Source organism: Patella vulgata, chromosome 1 (genome assembly GCF_932274485.2).
Source record: "Patella vulgata chromosome 1, xgPatVulg1.2, whole genome shotgun sequence".
NCBI classification, from domain to species: Eukaryota; Metazoa; Mollusca; class Gastropoda; family Patellidae; genus Patella; species Patella vulgata.
Window position 1 is genome coordinate 42,165,573 of NC_065879.2, and position 16,144 is coordinate 42,181,716.

Here is a 16,144-nt window from a genome sequence, read left to right on the forward strand (position 1 = left end):
CTCTGATCAGATTATTACTTTGATTGGCTATTGCACACGAGGCCCCGCCTTTATGTGTTACAGACGTAAATTTAAAATGTCGGAAAAAGCAATCTACTGTCGCTTTGATTTAAAAAGAGGGGATTTGTACCCGTTTCAGGTAGGATTATATGCTTAATTGTAGTTGGGTGTGGCAGAAATATTATATATAACAATAACCAATCGTTGTTTTGATTTAAAATATTGTCAATTTTGTTTACAAATGCCGGGTGCGAATCGCTCCCGCATGTGCTACATTGAAGGCAATATGGCATCATCTCTTATCTCGAAACATGGAGGGTTGAGAGATTAAGGTTTGTTATCTAAATTAGAAGGAGAGTTATTGCGTCCCAAAAAGTGTGACGGACAGACAGACAGACGGATGAACCCATTTTAATAGTCCCCTACTTTCTTTAAAAAAGGCGGGGACGATAAAGGCACAACAAGCCAAAACCAATTAAGATTGGTCTAGTATGTAAAAGAAGGAATTAGTTTTACTTAAGTTGGCTAAAACACATAAAGATGGTTGTGTGAAATCAAAGTAAACTAGCATATAAACAGAACACAGTTTTTATGGGATAAAATCACTAGTTTTATTCCAAAAGCACGACGTTTCGACAAATATCCTCTTATCGTTATCAAGCACAATGACATTTAGTAAACTTGAGGTCAATATATACAAAATTCATAGTGAAACCATCAACATGGATTAAAATAACAGTAATAAAAAGAATTTAAGAGGTAAAGAATATTTAACAAAAACAACAAGGTAATTAGCTTACTGAATAAACTCTAATACATGAGTGTGTGTGTGTGTGTGTGTGGGGGGGGGGGGTATTAACTAGTATGAGGCCCTTCAAAGGTGCCATGAATAAACCGGGTAAAGCTGATGAGGCACAGATAGTGAGGCCGTATGCATGAAATTAAATATGATATGGATTTATAGATACAAATATAAAAATACACAAATAATGGACATGTTTGGGAGTATCTATAATAGCGAAAACTTAACAATCAAAAGGGGAGATTTTAATACAACCAAGGGTGCTAAATTACCATAGTTAAAGATACATTTTAAAAGAGAGTTGGCCATTCTTGCTATAACAGTTCAAAAATAGATGATGAAAGAAGAATATATTGAAAATTTCAGTTAAATTACTTTATTCTGAACAAAGTTATCACTATTGTAATTTTTGACTAGAAATGGGAGTCAACTCTCTCTTCACCGTCTCCGAGAATGGACGATCGTTTGATTGACAGGCATTAACTCCACCTACATAATCTCGATTATCAAGTAACGTTTTCAATGGCTGTGGCTTGAGACGGGGTTGCAATTCAATTCGTATCACATTTATTTTTACTACAAATTAAAAAGTTGGAAAGGAATGGACCAAATCAATGAGGCATAATTATAGTTGACTTCTTGTTAGCCTGCGTGTACTCTTGTACTGTAGCCTAACTGGTAGGCCTGCGTAACTCCCGAACAGTGATCCAATGGAGCTGCAATTCAACTGGGGTGATGTTAGCTGCGATGTTTATCAATTTCTATAATTTTTCTGTAAACGCAAGTGACAAAAGAGCGTAGCCTATAATACCGACATCCAATCTCTCATTTTAAACACAACTAAACATAATATCAAGGCCGTATACATGTATATCGAACTTTCAATCTAAAATTATTTCCGGGACTATGACGTCAACGTAACGGTTAATCTTCGCTTACGACGCCATTTAAAAATTTAATCAATCAACGAAATCCTGTTTAAATCCAAGCCATCCGTGGGTCTACAGAGTTGATTTTGTGCTTGTTGTGTAAATAAAGATCTAATTTATATACTGAGCGCCATGGAAAACGCATCACTTTTTTTCCCAAATATTTTATTACTAGGTGGTTTTGTATGTATAATATTATGCAATACTATGAACTATTGTTTCACACAATGCTCCGAAACGCAAAAAATATCGGCCCGTGTGCACAAAAAAAAAATTGCACGAGATGCACATGAAAAACACAATATTCACGTGCAGCATTGTGTGTGAACCCTTTAAAAGCATGTTTTCAACTTAATGTGCAGTACATGAACTGTAAAACGTCAATCTGTCGTAATTTGTTGTTGGACGTGTGAAGGAATCGAGCTAGAGATGCCGAGACTTACTGAAAATCAACGGAATGAAGCCATGGGAATGTCCAGGGCTGGCATGTCTACACGTGCTATTGCCAGACACTTCAATTGTCATCAGTCCACTATTGTAAGGTTGGTGGAACGTGTTCAGGTTACTGGATCAACACGTGACCGTCAACGTCCTGTTCCACAACGCGTTACAACCCAGGCTCAAGACCGCTACATCCGGGTCACTCATCTGCGTGACAGATTCCGCCCAGCGACTCGAACAGGTGCAGAAGTAGAAATCCGTGCACGACGACCTTATGTTGGAGCTATCCTCAGGGATCATCACCGCCCGTGGCGTTTGATATGGGCTCAAGGACACCAGACATGGAGAAGAGTAGACTGGCAAAGTGTGCTCTTCAGTGATGAGAGTCGCTTTCATCTTTATCACGCTGATGGCCGTCAACGTGTGTGGAGACGTCATGGGGAACGTCTTGCAGACTGCTGCGTCTTCAAAACGAATCGATGGGGTGGGGGAAGTGTAATGGTGTGGGGAGGCTTCACATTTCATCACTGGACCGCCCTACACATTTGCAGGGGTCGCGTTAATGCTGTAGCCTACCGTGATGATGTCTTGGAACCAATTGTTCCGATGTTTCGAGCGCACCCACAACTTCAGCACTTCCAACAGGATAATGCACGTCCGCATACCGCCCGTTTTAGTATGGACTACCTGGCTGCTAACAACATCAATGTCTTGGACTGGCCAGCCATGTCTCCGGACATGGCACCGATAGAACTTGTCTGGGATGAGATTGGACGCCGTCTGTATCGGAGACCACAGATGCACACCATTGCTGCTTTAGAAGCTGCTCTTGTCCAAGAATGGAACAGTTTGCCCCAGGCCTTCTTTCAAACATTGGTAAATTCCATGCGACGTCGCTGCACAGCGTGCGTAAGAGCCCGTGGAGGACACACGCGCTACTGTCATCTGTGTCGTACTTTTGGTTTTGACCCCTCTGACTTTGTACCGTTGATTACAGAAAACATCCATAAGTGTACAAATATGTTGTTATTCATGTGTTCCCATTTGAATATTGTTCACAATAAGAAGCAAAATAAATAAGATATGTTTACAGGATCATTTTGTTATACGAAAAACTAAGTGATGCGTTTTCCATGGCGCTCAGAATTTCTAAGACATCTGAAGCCTAAATAAAGACTTGCAATAATCAGATTTAGCTCTTGCATAATGTATGTTTAAATTATATTATGCAGATTAATAACATCATCTATATGTCCTGGGGATGTAAACCCCTAAGTCCCTGTTAAGTTCAGGTAAATATCTTCTGATGCTTATAGCTTCTAGGATCTTCCTAGTTTTCTTGTTCTGTTGGTTGGCGGTGAGTATTTGGACCTTATTCCATTCAACTCGATGTTGTGGGTGGTTCTGTAGATGTTCTGCTATGCCTGAAATATTAGTGGCAGCTTTGGACCTATTTTTTGTTATTCTTTTTTCAATTGGTCGTTTCGTTTCCCCAATATATGTTTGATTACAGGAACAAGTCACTTGATAGACGACTCCTTTGGGTTGAATCGGGACAATTGGTTTCAGCTTACCCGTTGGCTTTGAGTATTTGTTTCAGGGTGGCGGGGACCGAGAATGTGGTATCGATGTTTGATTTATTTAGTAGATTGCTCACTTTGTGTGTTAGATTACCATAAAAGGTTATTCTGATGGGGGATTTTTCAGGTTTTTGACGATCTGTCCTGGTGGTTTTTATAGTTTTATTGATCTGCTTATTCACTAGTAAGGAGGGATAATTATTTAAGTTACAAAACACATGGCGTAAATTGAAAAAAGAATAACAGAAAATAGGTCCAAAGCTGCCATTAATAACAATTCAGCCATAGCAGAAAATCTACAGAACCACTCACATTCCAAATACTCACCGCCAACCAACAGAACAAGAAAACCAGGAAGATCCTAGAAGCTATAAAGGTCAGAAGAAATTCACCTGAACTTAATAGGGACTTAGGGCTTTAAATCCCCAGGGCATATGATGATGTTATTAATCTGCATAATATAATTTAACTATGGTAATTTAGCACCCTTGGTTGTATTAAAATCTCCCCCTTTTGATTGTTAAGTTTTCGCTATTATAGATTCTCCCAAACCTGTCCATTATGTGTGTATTGTTATATTTGTATCTATAAATCCATATCATATTTAATTTCATGCATACGGCCTCACTATCTGTGCCCCATCAGCTTTACCCGGTTTATTCATGGCACCTTTGAAGGGCCTCATTCTAGTTAATAACCCCCCACTCATGTATTATAGTTTATTCAGTAAGCTAATTACCTTTTTGTGCTTGTAGTTTTTGTTAAATATCCTTTACCTCTTAGATTCTTTTTGTTACTGTTATTTTAATCCATGTTGATGGTTTCACTATGAATTTTGTGTATATTGACCTCAAGTTTACTAAGATAGCTTAAACATGCATTATGCAAGAGCTAAATCTGTCTACTGCACTCTTTCTTTAGGCCTGAAATGTTATCTAAATTATTAATTAGACATTAATTAACTTGTCCAGACTATAATCAACTCTCGATGACATCGCTAGCCTGCGATATTTACTGGATTATGATCCCATTTGCCGCTCGACTTCCTTTCATAATTTAATCATGAAATGGATAATCGAGACTATGTTTTTTATCGTACAGACTTTAGTGATGATGATCGAGGCTAGGCCGAAATTTCAATTCCTTAATTCTCGGTTCATAGTGGATCAATTTGACTGAAATTTTCAGCAAATTGCCTTTACATTATCTAGTTTTTTTTTAACTATTATAGTGAGAACTGACACCTCCCATAACGTATCTTTAAAACAAAATATTATATCACTTTTGATTATAATATGAGACCACACATATCTTTTTTAATATAGAATAGTATAAGGGTATAAAACTTCGACTCTGTATAGCACATCCTTGGCAAGATGGCATGTAATGAGATTAGTCTTTAAGTAAAGTGACTTTTAATAGTTTGAAAGGGGCATTATTTAAGTCCCAAATCTGCCTATTGCAGGTCTTTCTTTAGTTTTTAAATGGTATATAAATTAATAATTAGAAATTTTTTAACATTTTACTCCTATGAGCTTTCACAAAGTGCATGCTACTGAGGAATACATATTTTCACATTAGCAGCAATTTTATTACAAAACCAACCAAGCATAAGTTTAAAAACATACATAGTAATACATTGTTCCTAAATATTGTAACACATACATACATATATGAACACACGAGGACATATATCCAATATTTATAATCATGAATAACACACAGCCCTTAAGCGGCGGACACACTATCTTCAATAGAAGGCTTGATCTCGCGTTAACTGCAAACATCTTCAAGGTGTAAAACTCGCAGTCGTTGCTTCAGGAACATGCGGACACACTAGCCGAATCAATCGGCGCCGAAATTTGCCTAGTGTGTCCACTGCCATGCGGCCGAATGATTCGCCGGTGTGTGAAATAGCTTTATTCAACGTCCGCTTTCACCGAGGTGAAATCGCGGAATCAAGCATGTTTGATATATTCGACTGAATTATATTCCCTAGTGTGCCCGCTTCGCCGGATTGCGATTGTAGAATTCATTAGCCGATCACCACTCATATCGAGAGGTCACGCACGTGATTGTTTGAAGACATGGTTGCTGCCATGTTTACTCATTTGACGTGAAAAGTGATGCAATCGAGTGGTGAATCGGACGAAGGATTCGCCGTCCACTCATTCGGCTGAAATACGGCACCGATTGAATCGACTATAGTCTGTCCACCGCTTCAGTAATGATACTGCGTGTAGCGGCGTTCAAAATTAGGTCAAAGGCTTGCGCCGACAGGCAAGGACTATCACAATAAGGCCAAGGACGTCATAAATGCTAATGAGGCGGGTCAAGTTCAAAATCAGTTCTAAAAACAGGGCCCTGTTTCACGAAATTTTAACTAAAGATAAAATCCAAATTTTAGTAGATACTTCAATTTTGATTGGCTAAGCACTAAAATCAATCTAATATTATCCAATCAAATTACTAAAATTTGGATTTTATCTTAGGTAAAATTTTGTGAAACAGGCCCCAGATTTCTAAGAAATCTTTAAAATAATCAAGTCTCTTTGCCATCAGGTGACTCTGATTTTAAGTAGATTAGAACGGTTCGGCCATTTAATGTAAAAATGGAGAAGCAAGACCAAGCCTCGAATAACCATCTCCGTGGTTACCCCAATAAACAATCAATGCAACATCTTGTCAAAACTACAAAATTGATAACTTCGCTCAGAATAAAGTAAATTGAATGAAATTTTCAATAAATCCATTTTGCATTTTCTATTTTTGAACTATTATAGCAAGAACGGCCAGTTCTTTATCTTAATCTTTCATAATGTATCTTTAAGCATTAAAATATAGAGATATATAACCTGGTTTACATGTAAACTGTAGTAAGATTATAGATGCGTTATGTAAGAGCTAAATCTGCCACAAATTGTATATAAATTATTACATAGACATTAATTCATTCACACATTCACATGAAAAGCCCATAATAACTATCTACTGTCTGAACCGTCATAAATTTTAAACGGGTTTCTTCGATTGTGCACAAACTACTTAATAATTGTTATTAAAAACTCGCTTATGTGTTCAAATTCACCTCCGGTTAAATAAAATCCATTGCACAATTAAATATCCCAACGAGTAAAAAAAATTCTCTCTTGAAAAGTCAATGTTTTTGGTTGTATTTTCGGCTGTGTTCATCACAACATTGCACACGTCACGTGGTGAGCTAAACCATCGTAAGATGTTAAGGGGGGGGGGGGTGTAAAGGTTGATAAATTTTGACAATCTGTGTTGCAATCACAACAACGTGCGATCTTTCCGATTGTTTGATTTTAGGCAACAAAATAGGAACTGAAGACAATAACATTAATTCGGAAACAATTAATTGTCAGTCTACTAAATTATATTCACAATGAATATATCACTGATTACACGGATACTCGTAAATATAATTTTGCTTTTCACATCATCATCAAACCATAGTTGTAAATATCCTGTATATTATGATATCATTATAAATTATATTACATCCCTGTCAATTATAGGCAAGTTTGTGGCTAATATTTATAAATAAACACACTTTATTTCATAATTTTAATTTATCATCATAACTATGGAAGGGTATCGCTGCCTATAGTAAATGCTCTGCTACAATGTCTTTTCAAAGTTTTATATATCATTACCATATGAAATATGAAAAAAAGGGTCACCGCTTATCAATAAATTCCATATTTAATTCACGTTGCGACTTTTCATGTCAATAATATTCCTGATAAAATTACGTTATTTTTGTTTATTCGACAGATACTGAAATCGAAACATTCTTGACAAGAATAGTTCAGGATGTCTAAACATCATTTATAGTGTTTATAAAAAAATGTATTTAATACAAAAAAATCACTCGTCAAAAGAGACATCGCAGATTGCGTGTATTATTAGGTCTTGTGTGTTATTTATTCAGAACGTTGGGAAACCTCGTGCAAGTTTCACGCTAAATTTAACCAGTTTCACTGCATTTGTGTTGCATTGAATAACTAGAATTCAAAGCGTTGATTGGCTGAGGCATGATCGCGATCTACAAAATGCCATCGGAAATCTCCATGGATTTCAAAATGGAGTTGTACTTCTGATTAATACATTGCCCTGTCAATTTTAAAACGATGCCGGGATTTTCGGAAATTAATTGTGTTACCGAGACGCACGTTTATAAAATTTTGAACAGTTTTTGCACAACGGAAATAATATACATGTACGAAGAGAAATAGAAAGAAATGTAACTGTCTGTCGGCAATTAAACCGATGTGCGGTATGATTTGTTGATATAAATAATGTTTGGTATATATAAAAATAAAATAACGTACTCAATGATTCAATGGCCTGGGCTATTTATTTTGCCGAGAAAAATGTAAAATACATCGGCATTTACGAATTTACGTCGACTACAGCAGATTGCCGAGGTAAATTGACAGGAAATATTAAAGATATTCAAAACGGTGAGATTCAAGGACCGTAAAACGAATGTCCTTTTTGTTGTGCACCTGTGTTCAAAAAAAAGAGCCAACAGTGAGGCTGATGTCCCCCGCCGAAATCCCAAAATAAATAGATGACACATATTAATTAATCGCACATTTATTTTTTTCAAAAGTAACAAGCAATCAAACTGATAATCAACTATACACTAAGTTTCATCACTCTATATCAGATAGAATCAAAGTTTTCTTGTCCCAAAGCGTCGATCAACGAAATTGCTTAGCTGTTTAGCTTTAGCCCGAAATGTTAATCATTGAACTCGGTCAAGACATTCACCCAATGAACATCAACATCAAGTTTAAACATTCTACATCAAGGAGGTATACATTTCATGGAAAGTAGGAGCAAAGAATTAGGTGTTACGTTCCAAAGTCTTGACCAATGAAATTGCTTATCGATCCTTTGCCTAAGCAGAAAATTCTCACCATCAAACTTTGTCAAGGTAATGCTATATTGATTCTGTACTCGTAGTTTCATCACTTTCACTTAACTAAAACCAAAGTTATTGGCCCCAAAGCATCAACCAGTCAGATTGCTTATCTCTGCTTACTATAAGCAGACGATGTTTATCATCGAACTCCATCAAGGCATTCACCTAATGAACGCCTACACCAAGTTTGAACATTCTACTTCAACTAGAAGGAGAGTTATTGTGTTCCAATGACTCGACCAATCAAATCGCTTATCGCTTTGCTTACCCTAAGCAGAAAATGCTTAATATGGAACTTAGTCAAGGATATTGATGTGATAAAACTATACACCTTAGTGTCTTCACTCTCACTTAATTAGAACTAAAGTTATCGTGTCCCAAAGCCTCAACCAATCAAATTGCTTATCTCTGCTTACCCTAAGCAGAAAGAGCTCATCTTCGAACTCCATCAAGGTATTGACCTAATAAACACCTACGCCAAGTTTGAACATTCTTACTCAAATTGAAAGTGTGACGGACAGAGGGACGGAAAGACAGACAGACAGACAGACGAAAGGCGGAGGACAATAATCCCACCCTACTCTCTAATCAAATAATTAATACAAGATGGAAACAAAATAACGGACTACGGGCGTATTTATGTTTTTAAACTCCCCAACTCATTTCTGCATGGGTCCTAGAGCAATAGCTTATTCGAACACAAAATTTGAGCCAGACACCGTTACGATAGAGAAGCCTTGCTGCCACCCCTTGTACAAAATGATCTATCCCGTTAAATGACGTAATTAGCTTCCATTTTTGTATTTCTCGATGATCAAAGTTTGTGACGTTTTCAATTTTACAATAGAAAACTCTTTTATTCGTTGGGATATTTAGTGGTACAATGGATTTTATTAAACGGGAGTTGATTTCAAATACACCGGTAAGTTTATAATAACTAAAGTTAAGTAGTTTTTTCATAAGCGAAGAAATCCGTTTAAAATTTACGACGGTTCAGACAGTAGATCATTTGATGGCAGAGATTTAAATGGATTTGAACACCCGCGAGAAAATTCACTATAAAATCAGGGCCGGTGGAAGCAATTGGTGATTTGGGGGGGGGGGGGACTACCGTCCTAGAACTTTAGGCGAGGGTCCAGTAGCCGCCTAGGCCCCGGAAGCTCCCAGTGGTCTACATCGTCGGAGAGGCTCCCTAACCAATTTTTGGCTAGTAAAATTACTCAGCATTGAAGTTTTTATGGGGATTTTTAATCCTTCATCATAGAAAGCACTGCAGACGATGGTGATTTCCTGTGATGCTGAACTGGACAAATATCATCTTCAATAGAAGGCTTGATCTCGCTTATCAAGGCCTTCACGTAATATCCTGCATATTTCGGCACTGATTTTCATTGGTTACAGGCCCAGCTTGTGAACCTATCAGATTCCTCGATCGTCGTGAATACCAAGTCTCGCGCTTTCAAGCTAAAATGTCTACCTGTGATAATCAAGTTGCAAAGTTCATGGTTCGTTCAATGTCAAGGTCTCCGTGGAGGTCGCTATGTCATAACCTCTGATTGGGCGCTACTGTTCACGTGTCTGTGGATAACGTAGCTATAAGTTCGGGAATTGTGAAGTAATCTAGCAACGTCCAGATGTTGTAAAACTCGCAGTCGTTGCTTCAGGAACATGGACAAATATATGCATAATAATACCAAGGTTTTGGACACTCTAAAGGTCACAATTTTTATCCGATTTTGATGAAACTTACAATGTATGTTTATAACACCCAAAGCGCTTGGTTCCTGTCGATATTGGCGCATATCGGACAGTAACTTCTTGGATTGTACGAAAAATCACACCTTTATCTTGTGGTCCCTCTAGGGGTCACAATTTTTATTGATTGTAAAAACCGTTCAAATATACCAGTTACACCTTTACGGCTGAGTTCAAATTCAAAGTTCAAATGGCCGCTCCCCTTTACCAGCACCCGAACGGAAATGGCCCGGACCATTGGCTATTCAATATGGTGGCGCCCATATCAGTTGTTTCGCCTGCTATATTTTCTGCTATTTACTCATTTTGAAAACTTTATATTGACGATGGGGATAAAGAAATGCCTTTAAAACATTTTCTTACAAAGCTGACTCCATCCGGGTTAACTGGTAACATGGATCATTTCACAAAGTTTTTTGTCGTGTGCCTATATATATTCTCTAACTTCCGGGTGTTACCATGAACCCTGAAAAAACGGTCCATGACAATTATGATATTTTTTAAACAAATCTACACACGTGTCAGTCGTTTCAGCCATATTTGAACTATCTTGACCGTCCTCTATCGCATGGTACGGCTGGTCACAGCCAGAGGTTAAATTAAATGTCATTCGCATGCAGATAGTTCGACTAGAGTATGGAAATGCGTGCAACCGAGGTTCGCCCTGTCGTGGACCATCTAGAGGTCACAATTTAATTCCGAATTGCGCTTATCGGACCGTAACTTTCTGGATTACGGACACTGATTGTACGAAATATCCCGTATTTAGCCTGTAGCAATTTTTATCTTATTTTCAAAATCGTTCAAATACATCAACGTTATGCCATGGTTGAGACCTAATTTCCTAAAAATCGGGCCGAAACTTCCCGTCAAATGGCCGCTCCTCTTTATGCAAATAGTGTAAAAGTATGTAATACCAAGGTTGTAACAATTTTTATCCGATTTCGATGAAACTTAAAACGAGTGTTTAAGTATCACTAGTTCTTGGGTTAGTTCAAGTTTGGTGCGCATCGGTCCTTCCGTTCTGGAATTATGCCAAATGCCTTTTACGCAAAATGTTAAATATGGATAAAGTTTGTGGACCTCCCAGAGGCGATAATTTTTGTCCAATTCATGAGATGAAAATTAAACTATGTGTTGAGGATCAAAAGTTCTTAGATGAGTTTCACTTTGGTACGCATGAAACCTTCCATTCTAGAGCTTTAGCCCCTGCTATAGAATGTTATAGATTAGCCAATAAGTCATAGATACAACGGAAATGAGATGGAATGAAATATTCGACTGCTCAGTAAAGTTAACTAATCGCGACCCTCGCAACTGGGGGCTCTTAACCCAGGGATCAGCATAGTGAATAGCGGGCTTTTTTTCTTCTGAAAGTCTACGTTCTACTTCTAGAAGTCTCGCTTCTAATTTAAAATCAGGTCTCTTCCAGTTACGTCTAACTGAATAGTTACTTGCGTGCAATATCCCGGAGGAAAGAGTACTTGCGGTCGAATTCCCCACTCAGCCGGGCCTCAAAATGGATCAGTAATTTGAATAATATTTTCAATATATTCATTTTCATTATCTATTTTTGAACTATTAAAGCAAGAACGACCAACTCTTTACCTAATCTTACATAAAGCATCTTTAACGGAGAGCTAAATCTCTGATTTAGATCAAAACAAAGTTTGTTAAACAAAAATCAACACTGATTAAATTAAATCAAATTAAAGATGTCTAATCATTTTAAAGATATAGATTTTCAATGTTTAGGTATAAGTATTACGGTCACCTGCAGATTTCATCAAGGTCACGAGACGTAAACAGGGTCAACCCTAAGCCTAACCCACAATCTTCGGCAAGAATCACGCAATACATTGTTCCTAAATATTGTAACATGTATACATAAGAACTCGCGATAACATATATCAAATTCTATTACAAGCATGAATAATAATCTCGTGACATTAACGAAATCTGCAGGAGGCCTTAATATATAGACCTGGCCGTTTTCAATGATTACTTTATACACAATCTGGAAACGTCGCACTTTGGTCATCGGGCCCTAAAAATATAATAAAAACATAAAATTTATACAATAAGAAATAAAAACTCGTTTAATAATATTATAAATTTCTTTGGCCAGGCGAAAACTTGTGTCACTACAGGGTTGAATCGTGACTATCCTTCAGCACGGCACCAAAACAAAAAAACACTGCAACATTATCTTTTTTTCGAAATAGATCAATTATCGATTAATTATTAACTCTGGAACTATACTAAACAGCAAGGAAAAACCGCCAGTACGATTTCAGAATCTAAAAAACGACTTACTTAATGGATCAAAGCAATTTTTTGTGAACAGTATGTTGAGACATTAGTACGAGAAGGTTTAGAGTCTGTACACAGTCTATACATCAGTACCTGGTATTGTCCACCGCGAGTGTCAATAACAGCAGCGCAGCGTATGTACATGGAGGGGACCAGACGATTGATGAACGCCATTGGCACCTGGAACCATACTCTCAGAAAAGCCTGATGCAATCCACCGGCTGTGTTTGGTCTCGGTACGACGTTATTAAGTCTCCTCTGAATTTCATCCCAAAGATGTTCAATTGGGTTTAAGTCCGGACTAAGGGCTGGCCAGTGCATAACGGTGACACCGTTCTGCTGTAGAAAGTCCCGAGTAACTCTGGTGGTGTGGGCACGGGCGTTGTCATGCTGGAAAACGTTGTTTCGATGACGTGCGAAATGTGGTATGATGTTGGGTCTGAGAGCTTGATCGATGTAGCGCACTGCTGTGATGACACCTCCTCTCCCTGGACCAAGATTTTGGAACACCACAGGACCCACTCTCTGATTCAGGCCGATTCCACCCCAAACCATTATGCTTGGACCTCCCCATGAGTCTCGCTCAGGGCTGTCGGTAATTAATCAACTGAGTACTGCTAATCAAAAAGTCCAATTTTGCCAAATTTGATTAGCAAATTTAAAAATTAATTAGCAGTTTTTCAATTTCACCATACAACAACTAAATAACAAGATATTATTTTGATTCGCAACAAATGATTAGTTTTCATTCTTAAATTGTTTTAGCACATGTTGTGACAGTTTGTGAATGTGATGTAGACTTTTGGTTAGGTCTTTGCCTGAAGCCAATTCTTGGCAGTGGCTTCCGAAGCCCCACTCATTTTAATTGTCATTTCTTCGTCACAAAACAATTTCGTCTGCTTTTTATCGCGCGTTACTATTTTTGTTCAATGGACACATGAAGAAATTAACCAATAAACTCGATTAATATAGACACACGCGATATAAACAATAACATTTTACGGGAATTCTTACTTTGATTTCTCATTTTACAATACGTTTACATGTATTTATTTTTTAACATTTCATTTACAATACGTGGGGAATACACTGGATTTATTAAAAAAAAATTTCAAATTGAATACTGATATAATTACTCGAAATTGACATGTCTCGCAACATGAGTGGTACTACTTGATTCCCTATTTCCGGTTTGATAGTCCCTATTTATAGAGCTATATCCCTGTATTATATAGCATAATGAATTGTGTCTGGGTAGTTCGAGAAGAAACTATCAAACGAACAATTCGGTTTTGTTTATAAAATTGTATTTGACATTTTATACACGTTGAAAGTGTTGATAAATCCTTCTAGTCTTCAAAATATGGATAAATCTTCGTGTCAATATCCAAAATGACAGTGTAGAATATAATTTTTGATTAGCAACGGACAAAATATGTATCGCAAATTGCGCTGCGATACTGGTTGTCGGCAGCCCTGGTCCCGTTCCATGACACATTGGTCAGAATAACGCCGGCCACGTCGACGCCATATTCTGGTCCTGCCATCTGCAGTTGATACGCAATACCGACACTCGGCAAATCTCGACAGATTCCGGTACCCTACATCTAATCTCGGCTGTATGACAGTAAGTGATATGTGCCTACGCCCATACATTTGCGATGCGGCTACCGGTTTACTTTAAACAGGAAAACGTGTCGCTTTTACAAAAAAATCCCAAATTGCGTCTTTTGTAGAGTGTATATACCTAAATGAGCAGAGATATTGTCTCAAGGCTGCTGGTTTGATCAAATTCCGTGGTAATTCCCCAAACCCAATGCCAAACGTGACGTTTGTTGATATAATACACTCTCCACAGAAATCTCCATGGGGGCAGCCATTTTTCATTCGGAACCTTTAAAATAGTTCAAATATGGCGGAAATGGTCACACAGCCGAGATTAGATGCGTAGAATCTGTCGAGGTTTGCCGAATGGCAATACCGACTTTCATCTGTGAACAGAACAGTTCTCCATTGCCTGTGCCGCCAGTTCTGTTGTTGTTGGGCAAACTGTAGACGTTCACGTCGATGGTGAGGATGGGTCCACGGTAAGGTCTACGACAATGGATGTTCTCTCTGGTGAGACGTCGGGGCACTGTATCGGTACTGATGGGTCTTCCGCGTGTTCCCACTGTCTGACGTGCTGTCTCAGATGCCTGTGTGAAGGGATTCTGCACTTGCTGTCGCACAACATGGCGGTCTTGTCGCCCGAATGCGTTTCTGAAGCCGGTAGATGGTCCGAACATTGACCTGGAAGTAATTGGTAACGGCTTTGGCAGTGTCGCCAGCGTCGATTCTTCCAAGCGCCTGGTTCCTCTGAGCTATCGTGAGTCGTGGCATGCTGCTGGCGTTGTAGTGTGAATGATTCAACCAGGTATGGGGTGGGGTGCATTTTATAGGGCTGGTCCCGGTGAACAGCACGTGCAGCATGAGTTACATGAAAATCATGGAGAACACATTCCCATCTCAGATGTGAGGTTTGGAAAGGAGCCGTATTGCTTAGGTAAAGTTGGAGATGTGGTCACAAATATACAATAAAAACATTTGGCAAGTTTTATGCAATGCATCTATTCAGAGTAACTAGTTCAGCTCTGAACGTAGGTCTCATTTCACTCGGCCTGTACGTTCAGAAACTCTTCTATTGAATCCTTCTCGAAACTGAGATTCGCCCCAGTCAATCTTACTGGGCAACTTTTTGCTGCTAAACGGTCGCGTGTCAGTCCCCGTGGACGCCTGAACAATATAAATGAACACCTTAGTGAGAATATAAGACCTTGCTTACCTCGCTAGAACCAGTATGAGCGACACAGCACGCTGTTAAAATTTATGAACTCGGCCATGTAAGATGAAACGAAATTTAGGTAGGCCTGGGGGGAAAAAATGCATTTGAATATTATTGGGTTTGGCGACCGGACTATAGGAACCCCGCATGATGTCGGTATCCCAGCTTTTAAGTCGAAGCGGCTATACCTCCTTCGAGGAACGCGAATAATGTCTGTCCTATGGGCACCGTTTTACGTCAACGTTATTCTATTTAAATGGACTACTTCCAGAAATTGATTAACCACTTCAATATATTAAACAGAGCACCTTTCATATAACTAAAATAATCCCTATAGTATAACAAAGTTACGAAAGGCAAATGCCGAAAAATAGTGCAAATAATGCTACTTGCTGATCGGGATACGTCCCTTTCCGGCTTATATCGGATGTTAATTGTTCTAAAAATTGTACTAACGGATATTTCACATGTGCATCGAAACGAAGCGAATCATATAGTTACATTGTTGTATTTTTGCTCTTAAGATTTCAATGTCTACTGTCAATTTTA